This window comes from Balaenoptera physalus (genome assembly GCF_965194825.1).
Source record: "Balaenoptera physalus genome assembly, chromosome: 14".
In the NCBI taxonomy this organism is placed as follows: domain Eukaryota; kingdom Metazoa; phylum Chordata; class Mammalia; order Artiodactyla; family Balaenopteridae; genus Balaenoptera; species Balaenoptera physalus.
Genome location: NC_138893.1, coordinates 10,971,001 through 10,990,883, shown reverse-complemented (window position 1 = coordinate 10,990,883; position 19,883 = coordinate 10,971,001). Strand labels below are relative to the sequence as shown.

The 19,883-nt window shown below is 47.8% G+C and overlaps 1 protein-coding gene and 1 long non-coding RNA gene across 3 annotated transcripts in view; both read right to left on the bottom strand.

Moving 5' to 3' along the window:
- Nucleotides 1–19,883, bottom strand: part of LOC309642125 (uncharacterized protein) — a gene marked incomplete at its 3' end in the record, with an annotated part of 275,923 nt that overhangs the window by 155,171 nt on the left and 100,869 nt on the right. The gene's annotated exons all lie outside the window — the stretch shown is intronic.
- On the bottom strand, nucleotides 4,890–10,542 carry LOC309642093. Its single transcript, XR_014252969.1, has 2 exons — nucleotides 9,369–10,542; nucleotides 4,890–9,332 (listed from the first exon to the last, which is right to left on the bottom strand). It is a non-coding gene; the product is annotated as an uncharacterized lncRNA (long non-coding RNA).

The following is a 19,883-nucleotide window of genomic DNA, read 5'->3' as shown; positions in this document are numbered from 1 at the left end:
TCCATTGTTGCATGCCTAACAATTGGGAATGTTTTCCTTGGAACCGGTTTGTAATCCCATCATGCTGTACTTCCTTTGTACTGAACAAGTGTTATTTAATGGGGCCGTTTTGATTGTTTTGGAGATAGGGGCATATTTGGAAAGAGGAGGGGTTTGTGTGAGTTGATTACATTGGCCAGCTTCCTTTATTTTTTCTGGGAAATCCTTCTTCCCGTGTGCATAGATGGTAAGTCTCACAGAAGAACCGTACGATGCGGCATGTGAGACCCTTGCCCTGGGCAGCTTCGCGGCGACCCATGCAGGCCTGCAGCTTGGGGTCCTTGGAGGCCACGAAGTGGGAGTGGATGGGGTGGCGGCTGAGTCAGTGGCGCCTCGTAAAGTTGTGAAGTCACACTCAGGTAAAGCCATCAGCGGGAGCTGGTCTGGCTCTTTCGTGCTGGAGACGGGGCATATCAAATTCCAAGTCCGTTCCAAAGGCCTCTTGCTTGCCTGGGTCACAGCACAGGCGTCTGGGGCCCCTTTCTTCCCTTTCCTTAAACTGCTCCCTCCCCTCGCCCAGGAGGCCTTTCCTCTCTTAGGGAAGGTCAGCCTCCAGTAGAAGAATGACCATTGTTCCTTCTCAGGGGAAAAGAGGCCCCCGTCCCCTCTGTCCTTCCTTGCATCCTGTTGCTGGTTCCTAAGTCCCACTGTGGGGCAGCCCAAGCTTCCCCCCACCTGAGCGCCTGCCCGCCCTTCCCCACTAGCCCCCTGCGCACCCTTACTCTCTCTATCTCCCCCGGGAGCCCGCTGGCTCTGGCCATGCTCCTCTCCCACCTTCCCAGGTTCCAGGCACGCTGTGGGGAAGCTCCCTCCGTGCCCTCCCGGCCTGTACAACCTCCCTCTGATTTACCTGGGCAGCTCTGCCTTCTCTCTCCTCACCTTCATGCAATGTTGATCAAGACCTAGTATGAAAAGACACACTGCGAATTCCCTCGCCTGTATCCTTTGCGCTTCTCGGCGGCATCGCCTGGGATGCAGACGGCAGACAGCTTGCCGATGCGCCTTTGAGGGAAGTGACTTTCTCCCAGTCTTCGTGGCAAAGTGAGTTGTCACAGACTCATGCGGTCACCTGCTTGCTCATCAGCCTCCTTCCTCAGGAGCTATGTCTTTTGGCCGATTGACACCTAGGCACTGGCTCCAGGGACACCTAGGCTGCGTCCTGACCCAGCCCTGAGTCCCAAACAAGGAGCTGGACTTGCCAGCTTGGAAGCTGGAATCTAGAGCATCCTTCATTCCTTTTGCAGCCACATTTTCTGTTCACCAACTGGAAGCTCAATTCCTTCTGATCCCTGAAAATATCTAACAGGATCATTTCCCTACATAGGAAAGTATATAAACAAGGGAGTTGAACCCAAGAACCTTAAACTGAAAATGCCAAAACCACAAGATAACCCCGAGAACATCTCTGGCTTCCCTAAGCCTCGTGCTTGTCCGGTTTCTCTCATCCTTTGGGGCCGAGCAACGAGTGAGGTTGGGAGGGATGATTCTGAACACAGCTTTTTGCATGGTGGTCCTCCTGTTCTCTGCCTGCCTTAGCCCCATCAAATTCACCAGGAGAGAGAGAGAATGTGCTTCACAGATCTGTAATTGAGTTTTCCTCGGGTTAGGAAACGACCTAATAAACCCACACTTCTCCCAACTTCAACGGGAAACCTGTAGCATTTCTGTACGGGGATGCAAAGTATAGCTGCTGGGGGTGGGTGAGAGCTTCCCTGCTCGAGGTCCCCAGGAACCACAGCTGCTGCCTTGCGCTCTGGGCCTGGCCAGCCTGGGCTCACCGCCCCCCCCACCCCCACCCCCGCTGTTCTGCTCTCTGCTGGGCTCCACCCTGGCCCTAACACCTGAAGCCTCTTTCCTGCTCAGCTCTCACCCCTGTTGCTTGCCGCTGCCATGGTCACCACTCTCTCAGATCCTCCCATTCATCCAGAGCTCAACCAGGACCAGTGCAGGTCAGGGGCTTAAACCAGAACCTATGGCATGGTGAGCCCATACCAATAAATCAATGCTCACCATTGCTTTTATCCAGCCTCTGGTGTAACCACAGCCTCTGCCTCTCGGGGGTGCTGTGAGGATGAAATGAGATGAGGCACTGAACGCGCTAGAACAGTGCCCAGCACGCCCTGAGTGCCCGCGGGTGCGTACTAGCTGTGATTGCCCTGCTTGCCCTCCATGTCAGTTTAGGCATGGATCTGAGGTCTGAACACGACAACGCGGGGCCGCCCTTAAGTGCCCTGTGAACGCTTGCTATTGTCAGCAGGAAGTGGTGACCAGCCGCAGAGCTAGCTGAGGTGACCTGGAGTGGTTCAGCCAGACCTTGACCTCGGAACGAACATCCTCACGTTGCTGAGTTCCTGAATCTACCTTACCGGGTTAAAAAGCGAATTCCAGAGCGGTCATGCCTTCGTAAGGTTTATTGATATGAATTATGGTGCCCTCTGCGTGCTAATCACCCACTCCCTCGAAGACTTTCAGAGTTAATGGCTCAGCAATTCCTCCAGATCTGGGCCCCTGGGGCCCCTACTCCCCACCCACCTCTGTCCTCTTTCCCTTGCACCCAAGGAAGCGCGCGGACGTGGAGCCTGGGGCCCCAAGGGGACCCAGCACCCACACACACGCAGACCATACACACATCTCTAGGCTTCCTTCCTCTCAAAGCCAGAGCCGACTGTCCCCTTCTGACACAGGATGTCAGGTCGACTCAAGCCAGAGGCCTTGGGACCAAGCCCCAGGTGAAAAACTACATGGGCTGGAATATTTCGTGGAAACAGAAAAGAGCCAGTGGCCTCTCTGTGACATAAGGGTCAGACGGGAGCAGCCGGCAGATGAACGGGCTGTGTGTCAGGTCTCCTCGACTGAGAGATGTGAGTGATGAGCCCGGATACGCCACCCCATGGGTACTGGGCAAACTGAGCAGGACAGACACAGACCATCGTGACCTGCTAGCGATCGTCCCAGGGTAGAGCCCGGGGAGCAGGGGGTGGTGGGAAAAGGGGTTGGGAGACCTACAGGTGTGGGCTCCAGGGTCCCGAGCAGCTCAGCACTGACCTGTGTTAGTTACTGGGTTCCTCAGTAAGATTTATTTAAACAAAGGTTGCCCCTGCACTATACTTTTCCAAAGTTGTCTGATCTAGTCTCCTTGGGTTACTTTCTTTCTGTTTTTAAACTGTCCGTTTAGCTTAGTTTTCTGTCCCCCAAATGGGGACTTACCTCCTCTTTTCCTTCAAAATACCTACGATCAATCACATAGACTTTGATCATAAAGTTCACCGAAACAATAGACACATGTTCCTGCCTCTGTCCTGTAAACCGAAAACCACACAGGACTGCACATGTGCAGAACGGTTTTCAAACCTGAGGCTGACACAACTATAGAAACTGTCAAGTTTCTGAGTTTGAAGGAAAAGAGTCCCCATGAGTTGTGCCATTCCCAGACAAGAAAAGTCATTCTGAAGCTTTGTAATCCTTATGGGGCCAATGATACAAAAAGCACACTTTGTTTCAACATCAGGAACCCGATGGCCCTAATTCCTTATTGTTTAAGGAAGCAAGAAGCCTGGAGAGAGGTCCAGTTAATGGATACCAATGCTGGAGGCGGGAGACACCTAGCATCGAAGGGCATGTTTTCCTTCTGTCCGTGGGTCCCCCCATCCAGGGGCTCTCCATTCCCCTGGAGCCCTCCCTCGGCCAGGGTGACAATTTCTGCTCCAGCACATGCAGACAACTTCAAAGGAAGGACCTGTGCTTTCTTCCCAGTAGGAACCTTCCCACCACAGCCCACGACTGTCGGATACGTGGGTGCTGCCCAGAGATTTCTCCCTCCACTCGCATCACCTACTGCTTTTCACGGCCGATCTGTCCAGCGCATATTTCACCTCTGAGCCCCACATCCAAATGCCCAGCTTCCTACTGGACAATGGGTTCTCACACTCAACAGGCCCCAAACCTAACTCCTCCTCTTCCCCAACCCCTTCCCAGAGGATGGGATCCCTAGCCACCGGTCCACCGAAACCAGCGACCTGAGGGCTGTCCTGGACCCCTCCCTCTCTCCCTCACCCCTGAATGTCTCCAAGTCATATAGATTCAACCTTAGTAACGTTTTTGTTTCCACCCCCTCCTCTCTACCCTCTGCTGCAACTGCACCATCCCTGGCCTCAGCCCCTCTTGTCTGACCTTGTATGTCTCTCCAATCCTCCCTCCTGGCTTGGTTTTCATCCAGCCTCAATAAAGCCACCAGAGTGTCCCTCTAAAACAGGAAGCTCTGGTCCTACTATTTCCCAGCTTAAACCCTTCAGTGGCTCTCCCTGGCCCATCAAGAATCACCTCCAGCCTCGCCCTGCCCTTGCTCCTAATCTCCGGCTATGTTAAGTGCCTGTCATTCCCAAATACATCCTGTCATCTCCGGCTCAAGTGTCCCTGCCCACCCTGCTCCCTCCCCACCCTCCCAACAAACCCACCAGCAGGAATCTCCTCTCTCTCTCAAGACTCCAATCAGCAGCATTTCTCCAATGAAAACCTTTTCCAGCACCACAGAACCACTATCTCTGTACCCTGCTTCAGGGCAAGCGGGCCAATGTTTCGCGGCTTTGTTTTTTCCTCATCTGCTCTGCTCGTGATGGACATTTGGGTTGTTCCCAGTTTAAGGCTACTGCAAATAGTGCTGCTGTGATCATTCTTATACACTGTGTTTATAAACTAGTGCATTCGTGCATGAATTTCTGAGGGTATTACCTCCGAGTCTAGGGTTTTCTTTGTGGAAAGATTTTTTTTTTTTTTTTTTTTTTTTTTTTAATATTTTATAGCTACTTTTATTTTTATTTATTTATTTATTTTTGGCTGTGCTGGGTCTTCGGTTCGTGGGAGGGCTTTCTCTAGTTGCGGCAAGTGGGGGCCACTCTTCATCGCGGTGCGGGGACCGCTCTTCATCGCGGTGCGCGGGCCTTTCACTATCGCGGCCCCTCCCGTTGCGGGGCACAGGCTCCAGACGCGCAGGCTCAGTAGTTGTGGCTCACGGGCCCAGCTGCTCCGTGGCATGTGGGATCTTCCCAGACCAGGGCTCGAACCCGTGTCCCCTGCATTAGCAGGCAGACTCCCAACCACTGCGCCACCAGGGAAGCCCATGTGGAAAGATTTTAAATTAAGGATTCAATCTATTTAATAATTATTGGACTAGTTAAGATTCATATTTTTTTCTTTTGTAAGTTTTTTTCATTGAAGTATAGCTGATTTACAATATGTTAGTTTCAGCTGAAGAGCATAGTGATTCATATATATATATATATATATATATATATTCTTTTTCAGATTCTTTTCCCTTATAGGTTGTTACAAAATACTGAGTATAGTTCCCTGTGCTATACAGTACGTCAGTTTTGATAAATTGTATTTTTTAGGAATTTACCCGTTTATCTAAATTTTCAAATGTATGGGCATAAAATTGTTCATAATATCTTCTTATGATCCTTAATGAAGGTGGGCTCTGTTGTGATGTCTCCTTATCATGCCTGACATGGATTATTTTTACCTTTTCTTTCTTTTTTTTTTTTTCTCTTGCTCAATCTTGCTAAAATTTTTGGGGTTTTTTTTAAAAATCAATTTTATTACTTTTCCAAAGAATCCAACTTTGGGTTTTATTGATAAGTCCTATTTTATATTTGTGTTTCATTACATTAAATTCTGCCTTTATCTTTTCTTTCTTTGGGTTCAGCTACTGGACTATAATTTCCCTGCAGGCAGATGTTATGTCTTGGTTACTATATGTTTTCTAGAGCCTAGCATAGTGCCTGGTACAAAGAAGATGCATAATAAATATTTAGGGAAAGAGATGACAGAAGGGAGAAGAGGAAAAGAGGGAGAAAGAGAGAGGGGTAAGGAAGGGAGGGAGTTGGAAGGACAACAGAATTGGAATATAAACTGCCCATATACCTGAGAGGTTACTTGTAAGATACCTATGTGTGTGTGTGTGTGTGTGTGTGTGTGTGTATGTGTGTGTGTGATATACTAGGGTCCTTTATTTTTTTTTTAATTTTTATTGGAGTATAGTTAATTTACAATGTTGTGCTAGTTTCAGTTGTACAGCAAAGTGATTCAGTTATACATATAGATATATCAACTTTTCTTTTTTTTTAGATTCTTTTCCATATGGGCCACTACACAGTTTTCAGTAGAGTTCCCTGTGCTATATAGCAGGTTAGGGTCCTTTATGTTAAACAATCTAGTATCATGACTCCAAGTGCAGCTCAAAGTGGGAATTATAAATATACCTAGAGACCCACAGCATTTTCCTTGGAAGATCTTCATGGCGTATTACTCAGCTTACACCCCTGAAGGCCCACCATGAATCAGGCCCCACGTTAGTCACTAGGGAGACAAACATGAATAAGAACTTGTTCCTCAGACTTGTGGTTGCCAAGAGGGAGAGGGGTGGGAGAGGGATGGATTGGGAGTTTGGGGTTAGCAGGTGCAAACTAGTATATATAGAATGGATAAGCAACAAGGTCCTACAGTATAGCACAGGGAACTATATTCAATATCCTGTGATAAACCATAATGGAAAAGGGTATGAACAAGAATAGATATATGTATAACTGAGTCACTTTGCTGTATAGCAGAAATTAACACAACATTGTAAATCAACTATACTTCAATAACTTTACAAAAAGAAAGAAAAATAAACAAAAGAACTTGTTCCTGCCCTTCAGAAACTCCTAGGAAAAATCTGGGCAGTTTACAAATGGGCCAGACCCAGCCAGCACATTTTTGTAAATAAAGTTTTATTGGAACACGGCATGCTGTTCACCTGTGGCTACTTTCACACTACAATGACCAAGTTCATATGAACCTCAAAGCAGGAAATATTTGCTATCTGGCCCTTTGCAGAACATGTCCACAGCCCTGCCCTAGGCAGTAGGCCCCCAGAAGGCGGGCCCTGGCCTTGTCTGCCGGGGACAGCAGGGTCCCCAGTCCACTGGTGAACGCTGAGCATATGCGTTCTCAAGGTCCAGAAGCTCTCTGGAGTTGGCCTCACTGGTGGGCAAGAATCACTCCTCATTATCTAACAAGTGTGCACTCTTTCCTCTGAGCAAACACAGCACAAAATGCAGCGGGTACCAGCAACCTCTCTACAAACCTGGCAGCTCATTATGCCTGGGATCAGCACCTCACAGGGAAATCTCATCCAGAGCCCTCAAAGTGTGCGGGGCTCGTTGAGCAACTCCTGAGGCCCAGAAGCAGAAGCCAAGGTTCCCGTTGAGAAGTGAGGCTGGTTGTACGGCTCCGCACCTCACGGCCAACTTCGGGCTGCACTGCTTTGTCTTCAATCAAATACTCCACGGGGAGAAAACTTCACACTTGTGCCAGGACGGCGTTAACAACAGTCCTGGAATTTGTACCCAAGGTGACCTCCTCAAAAATGTTTTGTTCTCCTGCTCTGGACATTTAGTGACCATCAGGGCAGACAGAAAGACGAGGCCAAAGGCCCTGGCCCAGCCCTTCAGCATCCAGAGCCGCGCCCAGATGCCTGGCTCCGCGCTGCCTGATTTGGGGACCAACCCACTCGGCCACTGGACCTGTCTTTCCTGCAACAGGAGTGTTTGCTTTTCTCTCAAATGGAGATGATGTGCCTTGATGGAAGAACCATGTGAGATATCCATCCTCTAGAAAACAAAGTGCCAACAGCTTACATAGAGTTGTGAGCTATTAAAAATTCAAGCTGTGTTAAGTCAGCTAAACTGAGAATTTTTGTCATGGCCCCTTGCTTTTGGAGGGCCAGCCTTACTGCTTAGTCAGCTCTTAAACAGGGTTTGTTGTTTTGTATGTTTTTTTTTCCCCTGTGAGTATGTGTATGTGTGTGTGTGTGTGTGTGTGTGTGTTCAACTTTTCAAAAACTGTGGTTTAAAAAATAAGTCGATCAGTAAGTGTCAGAAGTGTCTGAGTGAGAGTAGACACTAACAGGAAAGCAGGAAACACAGTCTGTAAGTTTAGAGGGGGGAGGAAACAATTTCCATTCAACACCAAGGCGACAGTAGCACACTGATGGGAGAGCCCAGACAAAGCCAAATGTCATTTTCTTTATCCTAATTTATTGATTTTTGCTGGCTGTCGGAAGCGCTCAAGGGAGGAAGTGTGGTGAGTCTTTGGCCGATGGTTTTCATCGTTCTCACAATTAGTGTGGCGGGGTTGCTGGAGGGCAGTGCATGAAAATGATGGCAGGGACGCACAAGAACCCCAGAGCCCAGAGCAAACACATGTGCGTCCATTCCTCCCACTGCAGTGTTTCTGAAAGTAGCCTATTCATTTACTTGGAAGAGATCTCATGCCAAAGAAAAAAGACACAATCTCATCATCCACCCACCCAGACATCTTGACTCATCAGCCCAGAAACACAACCGTTGCTGGGGGGGTGCACCTCCAAAAATCACCATTCCCCGAGCACTCGTTCGTAAGTCTGTGATACCAGAAATGTAAATCACCGGAGCTGCGTGGAAAATCTCCAGCCGGGTGTGCGACACTCCTAGAGGTCAGGGAGGCCCAGGTGCAGGTGTCAGGACGGGAGACGGGGAGACACTCGGAGTTCAAGGTCACTAGACAACCCTGAGAGAGAGATTTGGCCCCCGGGATGTTCACTGTGCCAGTTTTTTTCATGAACACTCATTACAAAACTGAAACCAACATCACAGAACAATGAGAAATCACCAGCCCGTTCCACAAGTTCAGAGCCGTGCACACCAACCACTTCAAATCTGAAAAACGTTTCGTGTGCGTGTGCGGTGACGCCCACCGTGGGCTTTCCCAGGCTGCTCTGGTCTCCTGCCTAGGTGCCTTCCTCCCCCAGCCTCACCCCGGGGCAGGGTCACCACTGTGAAGATGGCTCCTGGACACGCACCACGGCCCTGACTGCTCAGCTGTCCTCCACGGCCTGACACCGGCTGCCCCTGGGTATCAGCACCCGAAGGTCCCACAGACGGTTCCCCTCCGGCCTCCCCATTCCGCTCACAGCCACGTTAGCACCTCTCACAGCCCTAGAGTCCCGCCCGTTCGCCCTCAGAGAGTCCCCTCGGTCAGGCCTCCCCTCTCCCACGTCCACTGACACCCACTGTGCGAGGCCCTGTGCTGACTTGGGCTCATCCTAGAAGGGCCTCCCCTCTGTAATGCTGCCCTCCTCCACCACCCGCTCCAGTGACCTCGTCTCTAGCCTGGCCTTCAGGGACTCCTCAACCCGCCCAGACCACCTTTCCTAGCTCCTCTTGTGTCCTCCCAACACAAAGGTTCAGCATCCTCGCTCACTCCGTGAGCGTCTCTTCCCTCAGCATCCTCATTCACTCCGTGAGCACCTCTCCCAAACCCCTTTATTCACGTCATAACCCCACCCAGACATTCCTCTCCCTCTAACCTGCCTGCTCAGTTCTACTTCAAACCCCAGTGCAAGTGCATCCCCCTCTGTAACCTTCCCACTCGTCAACCACGATCTCTCCCTGAAATCCCATGGCTCTCGAATGTTGCATGAGGACAGTGGGACAGTATTCTAAGGCATTAAGAGATGACTGTTTCCTGTTCTTCCCTTCACCAGCTCATTTTCAAATTCAGAAGAAGTTTCCCCTTCCTCCAAAGGCTACCTCTCAGATCTCTGTCACAGTAGACACAACACATCTGTGAAGTCTGTGATGAGTGGTGACCCCTAGGACCGCCCGAGCTGATCTTCCCCGCCCCTGGCGGTGGCCTGCCGGCCCCTCCCCCATGCCCTAGGGGCAGGATGGCTTTCCCCACACTGTGCGCTCCAAGTTCAAGTTCTTGGTTCTCCAGCTCTCAAGGAGACTTTGTCCACCTCTAGCTGAAACAAAACTCTGAAAACCAAAGTGCTCTTGATTTGCAAAAGCCAGGCTGTGGTATTCAGAACTAGAAGCTTTCTCTTAGAATACCAAAGGGTGGCCTTCACATCAACAGCTGAACTCCTCGAGGTTCAGGTTTATGTCAGAGCCCAGGGGGTGAGGAGGGGACAGGGAATATTGGGTGGTGACAAAGAATCGTTATTTATCTACCCAAAAGGAAATTGTTGGTTAACAGTAGGCAGAAGGGAATCCACATGAGCACAGCTTAGAAACACTTGGGAAGTAGATGGGAAAGTTCCCTCCTAGGTGCCCCCTCTACCCTCTCCCCATCCCCTGCCCAGTGAAGATATCAGCAAGGAGCCAACGGGACCTTTCAGAAACCCCAGATGGGTTTGAGAGGAACATGAAGAGAAGGGTTCATCTCTCCCAACATCGTTTACTGTATTATGAATTTTTCTTTCATGGGGCTGCATCTCCCCAAGTAGTAAGTCAGCTCCTTGAGGCAAGACAATGGCCCACGTGTGCACAGACCACATGGGTCCACACCCTGTACGCAAGAGCAGAGCAATGTCCGTGCCTGCCATACCCACATGCAGGCTCCTAACGGGGCCCAAGGACCGTGCCAGGGCCCGAGGGCTTCCGGAGAGTGCTGGCCCTGCCTGACGGAGGGTCTCTTTGGTCACTCCCTCTTTGGTATGGGAGGCAGCAGAAGTGGGTCTGCGTGGTTTCCAGGGGCTTAGGGGGTAGGCAACTGTGCTGGCCTGGCTTTATCCCAGAAGGGCCTCCCCACTGTGAGGAGGCCCTTACTAGGAGCTGGAGGGTCTGCATGGCTTCAAGGCTAGAACGGGGGCTGAGCCTTGAAGCGTGAGGAGGGTGTGATATTATTCTTCACTTTCTGCCTTCTTGTGCCCAAGGGGGACGGGTGAGAGGAATCTTAATAGGACTAACCAAAGTCCTCTCTGGGTGGGGGGGGGGAGGGCTTCCCTGGTGGCACAGTGGTTAAGAATCTGCCTGCCAATGCAGGGGACATGGGTTCGAGCCCTGGTCCGGGAAGATCCCACATGCCACGGAGCAACTAAGCCCGCGCGCCACAACTACTGAGCCTGCGCTCTAGAGCCCGCGAGCCACAACTACTGAGTCCACGTGCCACAACTACTGAAGCCCACGTGCCTAGAGCCCGAGCTCCACAACAAGAGAAGCCACCACAGTGAGAAGCCCGCACACTGCAATGAAGAGTAGCCCCCGCTCGCCGCAACTAGAGAAATCCCGCGCGCAGCGACGAAGACCCACCGCAGCCAAAAATTTAAAAACATTTTTGGAAACAACAACAAGGTCCTCTCTCGGGACCCCCAACCCAATGCCCTGCCCCTATAGCGCCCACATCCCAGCAGCGGCTAATCTTGGCCACACACATCAGAGCTAAGTCTCCTAAGTGTTGGCTTCCTCTCACTCTTTCCCTGATGGGGCCTGGGAGATAAAAGCTTGGAGACCCAGGGATTTAAATCTTTGAGAGGCTCTGCATTCTTGTACTAGGTCTGGGCTCCCCACAGCCCCTCAGGGCCTCAGATGGTGACTCCCAGCCAGTGTCTCGCCAGCCACGCTGTGGCTCACGTGACCTCACAGCTTGACTTGCTGGCTTTGCCCCACGGGCTAGGGGTAGGGCTGCAACTCCCCTCCACCCCTCCCCACACGCAAGTCATCCTGGTCAGGCTGGTGCCCAGCCTGGCTCCGCTGTGTTAGATCCAATTTTAACTTTTGAGTTTCTTTTTTGAGCAGTTCTATTTTTTTTTTGTAAGGATTGGTATTACTTAATTTTTATTCTTTATTAGGGGTTTTCCAAAGGAAAAAAGAATTACTTATTTTTCTTAAAAGATTAAGATTAATCCTATATTGTAATGATCTTAGCATCCACTGGACCCTTTTATACATCTAAGTTATATTTGGGGATCTTAGGGTGCTTATTTTTCCCATATCTTGAAACATGTTTGCTACTTCACCGTTACTCATAATTATTCTGAACAATATGAGAAAAAGAATTAGAAGAAGAATGATGGAATGACCTAGATTAAGAGGATAATGCAATAGTGAGATAAATCATCACAACTGCATCATTCTCAGTTTTCCTATTGCATTGCCAAATGTATGGCATCATCTTTAAGAAGGTACAAAAGAAGACTGGACATACCATCTTTGTAGCTTGCATTGAACACAGTTGAAAATTGAGACTTTTTCTACTTTTTGTTTATAATGGCAAAGAAAAAAAAATAAAGGAAGATGTTTCACAACTCTTAGATGAATCAAAAGATGCAGACAGAGGCAGCAGGTCTCTGTGCTCTAATGACAATGATGAAATTGATAATATGCATGAAACCTCAGACGATAAGTCTTTAGATAACAATATCTGTGACGAATTTTCTCAAACTCAAAATTTGATGGGTGAATTATATATTTTTATGGACCAGAAGGAAATATGGCAATATTCCCATTCAATCAGCCATTCAAAGGAGAAAGACTTGATCATGCAATATTTTGTCACAGGGACCTGGACCATTTCATTTGCTAGAAGGATGTTTGGGAGTGTTCTTTCATCTTTTATGATGTCTATGCACTGAAAATTTACTTGCATGGAGAAATGCTGAAGGCAGAAGTGTGTACAAAGATGACTGGAAGGAAATAGAGAAGCTTGTTAGACTGATCATCTTAATTGGTTTATAAATCTAAAAATGAAAATTCTTTGCAATTATGAAGCAAAGAAGATGGCCATCCTCTCTTCCTCAAAATCACGTGATATTGAAGGTTTCAATTTTTTTTCTCATGTTTTGACGACGCAAGTGCAAGAAGAAGATGCAGAAGCAATGACAAGCTAGAACTTACTAGAGATATGTTTGAAGTCTGAGTCAGTGTTTACAGGACAATGTTCCAGACTCATGCATGGCAGCCGAGAGGCAATTAGTTGCATTCAAAGGGTATTACATTCAACATCAGGAAAATATGGAAGAAATATGTAGACTTCTTGTGTTCAATTCTAGTGTCTAAATTTCTAGTAGAGTTGTTTTTCACTCTTACTTCTACAGATTATTTGTACAATGACTGAGAAATATTTTTTAAATGTTCCATTGGATCCAGATGTTAAGCAGGGATGACTACCTTTTCCAGTACATTGAAGGCTTCATAGGTAGAAATTTCCTAATATGTATTCTGCAGAAAACCATTTCGTGGCCAAGTAAGTATGAGAAATCTTGGATAAAACAGAATTATGTAAATTTTGAACTGCAGGATTTCTCTGAAAATTTAATATGCAAGATGTCCAAAATTGGTTTGACCACGAAATTCTTTTGGGGGCAGAATATTTCACAGGACTAGTGGTCTACAGAAGACTCAAAAAACAAACAAACAAACAAAAAAACACCCTAGCAGATGAAAGGACAGCAAACCAAACTGTATTATTAGTTAGCTAAGGTTCAATTTACAGAGGCTTTTCCCCTTTTTTAGGGAAAAATTAAAGTGTCAGAACCCCAGCTCCATGAGAGAAGCCCCATAGGAAGGCTGGGGCAAGAGGAAAGAGAAAGGGCTCGGCCCCTAAAGAGGTCAGAGGGAGCTCTAGTGAAAAAGACAGGTGCAGAGTAAGGTTCCCATGGTCTCAGACAAAGAGGACAAAAAGAAGAATAACTTCATTAGCTTTATTTTGAAAAGGATGCCCGTCTCTAGAATAATCCGACTCTTGGGACAGAAAAACTCTCTGCCCCTGCACAGTTCCCGAGGGAAGGGGACAGGGGCTGAAGGGAAGAAAGGAAAGCAGTGGTTCTATCTAGATCCTCAAGGGAGAAGGGATTTTTTTTTTTTTTTTTTTTTTTTTAATTCTTTGACACAGAGGCCTGGGTTCCGGCCACCTGGATGTTGCTGATGTGAACTGAACAAACCCATCTCTGAGACAGGGGTGCCTTCCCACAAGAATCCTGCGGCAGGGGCTCCAGTTGTCACCACTGGCTTCTGAGCCCAATTTCCACCACCCCTTCTACCAGCCACCAGCTCTCTCCACCAGCTGGGTCAGCCGCGTGCACACACACTCTGCCTTACCTTCCGAAATCCAACTGAAAGAGTGCCCCTGAGTGTCGACGGCCAACACCACCACTCATCCCCTGAATCTTCCCCCATCTCCAGTGCCCCTGAGTGTCGACGGCCAACACCACCACTCATCCCCTGAATCTTCCCCCATCTCCAGTGCCCCTGAGTGTCGACGGCCAACACCACCACTCATCCCCCGAATCTTCCCCCATCTCCTCAAGGGCACCCCTCCCGCCAAAACCCCCATGCTCCCTGATCCCACATCCCCCTCCAGCACCTGACCCCTTTCCTTGCTTCCTTTCAGAGAAAAACTTCTCCAGAGAGTTGTACAGACTTACCATTACCACCTCCTTGTCCCCCCACCCCTGCTTCTCTCCTCCAGCTGCCGTGGTCAAGCTCTCGTCTCCCCTTCCTTCCCGAAATAGGGTACCAGAGACCTCCATCACCCCCATAGTCATGCTCAACGCTGTCTTCCTCTTGCCCAAACCCTCTACAGCATTCATGGCCAATCACTCCCTCCTAGAAACACCTTCTTCAGGAGACTTCTACAACCCCACCTACATCCGATGTTTCTCCTACCACACTCCCCACACTTCTCAGGCTCCTTTGTCTCTGCCAGATCTCAAAATAGTCTTTGAATGCCCCAAAGTTCTGACATCAGCTCTTCTCTCTTCCATCCAGTCCCAAGACTTTAAACATCACCTATACGCTGATGACTTTCCAATTTTATCCCTGTGCCCATCTCTCCCTAAAGCCCTAGACTGGTAAAGTCCAATCGCCTCACTCAGCATCTCCACTTAAGTTTCAAATAGGCATCTCAAGCTTAGCATGACCAAAGCCTAAGTCTCAATCCCAACTCAGATTCCCCAAGCTCCCTCATCTCAATAAACCATACTGGTTGTACGGGCCGCGAACCTAAGAGTCACATTAACTCCTCCTTCTCGTCTCCCAGCCCTCCCCTAACATCTAATCCAAGAGTAAAACCTATAGGGTTTCTCTAATATATCCTGTAACTGAAAGCTTCTCACCATCTCCCCAGACATTACCCTCGTCCAAGCTACATCATCTCTGACCTGGACCACTGTGACACCCAGTCACACAGTCAGCTGCCAGAGTGATCTTCCATTGCATTACTTACAGTACATCACTCCTCTATTAGTTTCTTGTAGCTGCCATGAAAAACCTACCACAAACTAGGTGGCTTAAAACAACAGAAGTTTGGGCTTCCCTGGTGGCACAGTGGTTAAGAATCTGCCTGCCAATGCAGGGGACATGGGTTCGAGCCCTGGTCCAGGAAGATCCCACATGCCGTGGAGCAACTAAGCCCATGAGCCACAACTACTGAGCCTGTGCTCTAGAGCCCGCGAGCCACAACTACTGAGCCCCGGTACCACAACTACTGAAGCCCGCACGCCTAGAGCCCGTGCTCCGCAGCAAGAGAAGCCACCACAACGAGAAGCCAGTGCGCCACAACGAAGAGTAGCTCCCGCTCGCTGCAACTACAGAAAGACCGCACACAGCAACAAAGACCCAATGCAGCTAAAAATAAATAAATAAATTTATAAAAAAAAAAAAACAAAAAACCAGAAATTTATTCTCTCACAGTTGAGGAGACCAGAGGTCCAAAATCAAGATGTTGGCAGGATTGGTTCCTTCTAGAGACTCTGAAGGAGAGACTGTCCCAGGCCTCTCTCCCAGCTTCTGTGGTTGCTAGCAGATCTTCGAGTTCTCGGCTTGTAGACACATCACTCCAATCTCTGCCTCCATCTTCCCACTGCCTTGTCTCTGTGTGACCCTGTGTGTCCTTTTCTGTCCCTCCTAAGGACACTCTCATTGGATTTAGGGCCCACCCTAATCCAGGATGAGCTCATCTTAATCCTTCCCGTAATTCTACATGCAAAGACCCTGTTTTCAAAGAAGGTCACATTCTGAGGTTCCTAGCAGACATGAATTTTTGAGGGCACTCTTCAACTTACTACAACTTCCCTGCCTAAAGTTTTCCAGTGACGTCCTGTTGTAACCAGAATAAAATCCAAACCCCTGTAAGGTCCCCAGGATCTGGTGCCCGCCCAGCCCTTTGCCCCCTTTCTCTCCTCTCTCCATCCATCCACCCCAGTCCAGCTACATGTGTCTTATTTCTCTCCCTTGACCCTGCCGAGGGATTCTTATCTCCAGGCCTTTGCACTTGCTGTTCCTTCCTCTTGAAACACCATTCCCCTCCCCCGCCACAGATTTTTGCATGGCTGCCTCTTCGTCATTCAGAACTGAACAAAAATGTCACATCAAGAGGCCTTTTCTGACCATTCTAATTAAAGCAACCAACATTCCCCTCAGCCATTGCCTCATTACTCTTCTTAACCTTCTGTATAGCACGTACCTGCATGTGAAATTAGTGTCTCTGCTGATGAACTTGCTATTTACACTCATGAGAAAATAAGGTCCTTGAGTGCAAAGACTCTGTCCTATTTGCTTAGAGCAGTGCTTAGCACATAGTAGGTCGCTTGTGTTAGAAACCGAGGACTGGGGGAGAGGTGGAGGAAGAGATAAATTAGGAGTTTGGGAGTAGCAGATACACACTACTACATATAAAATAGATAACCAACAAGGACCTACTGTATAGCACAGGGAACTCTACTCAATATTTTGTAATAACCTCTAAGGGAGAAGAATCTGCAAAGGAATACATATATAAGGGAAAGGCAAAAAAATCTGAAAAAGAATACATATACATATATGAATCACTTTGCCTCGGGTAACAGGCAGCCACACAAGACTTAAATTTGGAACTAGGTCCAGTGGGGAGAGAAATGTGGCACAAGGCATTCATTTTGGTGGCGCAGATGATGTAGCAGCTGAAGGACGGCTTTGCAGGTGAGCAGCAAGCTTCCTGGTGGTGGCAGGAGCAGTGTCTTTCAGTGGACTCATCCTTGAGAGCTCAGCCTAGAACCTCTCCTCCCAACCATCCTCCTAGCCATTTAATGCCTTATAATAAATTTCTTTCTTCTTGTACTACAATGGCATCTGTGCTCTGCAGCTGAACACCGATCAAAACATTGCTCAATAAATGTTTGTTGGCTAAGTATGAAATGGCATTTGAAGTACCCCAGATGTGGGTTTGTGGGTTGGAGGCTTCCAGCTTAGAAATGATCTTATGGTGATTAACCTCTGCCATCATGATTACTGGCTATATTAGGTTCCTTTGGCTGTTGTAACACATTACCAGACACTTGGTAGCTTGAAACTATTAAATTTATTCTCTTACGGTTCTGGAGTCCAGAGATGCAAAATCAGTATCATTGGGCCAAAATCAAGGCGTCAACAGGATCCTACTCCCTGTGGATTCTAGAATAGAACCCATTCCTTGCCTCTTCCAGCTTCCAATGGATGCTGGCATTCTTTGGCTTATAGTCACAGCACTCTTTGCTTCCATTTTTACAATGCCTTCGTGTGTGTGTGTGTGTGTGTGTGTGTGTGTGTGTGTGTGTGTGTGTGAAATCTCCCTCTGCATTTCTTTTACAAGGACAACTGTGATAGCATTCAGGAATCATCAGGATGATCCAGAATAATCTCTCCATCTGAAGATCCTTAATCACATCTGCAAAGCCCTTTTTTCCAAATAAAATAACATTTATAGGTTACATTTACAGGGATTAGGACCTGATATCTTCTGGGCTATTATTCAGCCTACTACACTGCCCATGACCAGAAAACTCTGTTCTTAGATGCTCCTCAGTTATTCTATGGGAATTCTATCATATGTGCCCATACCTCACTTCATCTCCATTTATCCTACCCGTGAAGAACTTACCTAATGGGGAAGAGTAGGGAAAAAGAAAAGACACCACCAGCCAAGGGAACAAGAATGCAAGTGAACCCAGTTTTGACCAGGCAGTCTACACTCAACTGAAAGCAGAAAATGAATAACCAACTTGCTGGAGCTTCAGACAGATGTATTCAGCTGTATCTGACAGGCCAAGAGGGAGACCAGTGCTTGGCATGTCCACCCTGGCAGACCGGGCTATTGGGCCTGATGCACTCTCAGAAAAGGACCACTTCCCAGCTGAGGGCTGATTTTCAGGACAACTACAGCCAGCCTCGCCCACCTATAAGGCCGAGAAGGAAGAAAGAAGGTCAAAGAGAGAAATGAGAGCAGGGGAATAGGAACAGATGACTGTCTGGACCCAATAGGCTGTTCAACAAAGATCAGGAGAAATGAAGAGTTGAAGCAATCATCTGGATAAATTAAGCAAAAAATAAAAAAGAAGTGATGGGATGTGGAGACCTTTCCAGCCAACGCCACTTAAGCCATTAGACAATTACTTAAACTTCCCTGCACTTGTGAGGGCAGCAACAGACAGAGGCTACGGTGGCTCTAGAGGCCTATGATTAGTTCACCTATCTTAGCAGACATTTGATGTTAAATCAGGCCATCAATCAAGATGGAAACACTAACGTAAGCTATTATATATAGGATGGATAAACAAGATCCTACTGTATAGCACAAGGAACTATATTCAATATCCTGTGATAAACCATAATGGAAAAGAATATGAAAAAAAGAATGTCTATATGTGTTTAATTGAGTCACTTTGCTGTACAGCCGAGATTGACACAACATTGTAAATCAACTATACTTCAACAAAAAATTAAATAAAAAAAAAAAAAGAAAAGACCATTCCACCCAAAGCAGGGGTCGGGGGGAGATGGGAACACTAATTTGAGCAGATTGTCAGTGTTACTATGGGAAAAAAAGGAGCTGATGAATTGTCCTAGCAAAAACTGTCACCAAAAATAGTACCATATGGGCTGGTGATTGGAAGGAATCGTAGGGTTTAAGTTTAGGTTTGGCACGTTTTTGTTTGTTTGCGTAGAGGATAGTTGGCCATGTGAATAGGGAAAGGCCTAGTACGAAGGGAGAGAGTGAAGACGCTTTACCATTCTAGACAAGTATGGAGAGAAATCACACAAGTAAGGGCTTGCTATCGAGAAGAGGGGACACTTCTTTCCCTGAGATGTGAAAGAAAAAGATAAGAAAAAAGGTTGATATAAAGAGAAATTAGAGGCGGAGGACCACAGCAGACTAGGCAATTTTCTCCCAATCTTCCCAATGAGGACAAACATACAAGTTACACAAAATACAAAAATCATCTTTCTAGGGGCATCAGATAGTTCATGCCACAGTGAAGAATTAGCAAGCCAGGAACTGGGGTAAATGGAGGCAGAGGAGACCCGAAGCTGGAGTCTGAAGCTGCTCTTCCTCTGGATGGTTACCCAGCTCCAGATCAGGCAGCAAAGAGGCCGAGAGGGTAAGTAGCGCTTTTCACAGCATCATATGGCTAGAGGATCAGGGTACTGGAGTCCAGGGCCCACCCAGTTGCATATCCAAAGAAAACTGAATCCCTAATTTAAAACCTTTCCACAACGAAAACCCCAGGCTTGCAGGTAACACCCTCAGAAATGCAGGCACGCACGCACCAGTGTACAAGCACAAGAATGATCCCAGCAGCACTCTTTGCACTAGCCCTGAACTGGGAACAACCCAAATGTCCATCAAGACTAGACAGATAAACACATGGTGTCACATTTATAAAAGGTAATACTATCCAGGGAAGAAGTGTATAGACTAAGGCTACACACAGCAGCACAGCTGAATTTCACGCGTATCATGAGTGAAAGGCATCATGCCCGACAGAATACATAGTCTGTAGTTACGTTCATATGAAGTTGTAAAAACAGGCAAAACGAAGCTTTCGCTTTTAAGCACATGTAGTTTGACGGTAAAAGGATAAAGAAAAATCAAGGATGTTTTACCATGAAAGTCACAATAGTGGTCACCTGTGGCAGAGAGGGAGGGGTGGAGGCCAAGAAGAGGGAGTGGGGAGACCTTCCGGAGTGTGGTACAGTGATACTTGTTGATCTGACGGCAATGACACTGGTGTTGACTATAAATAAATC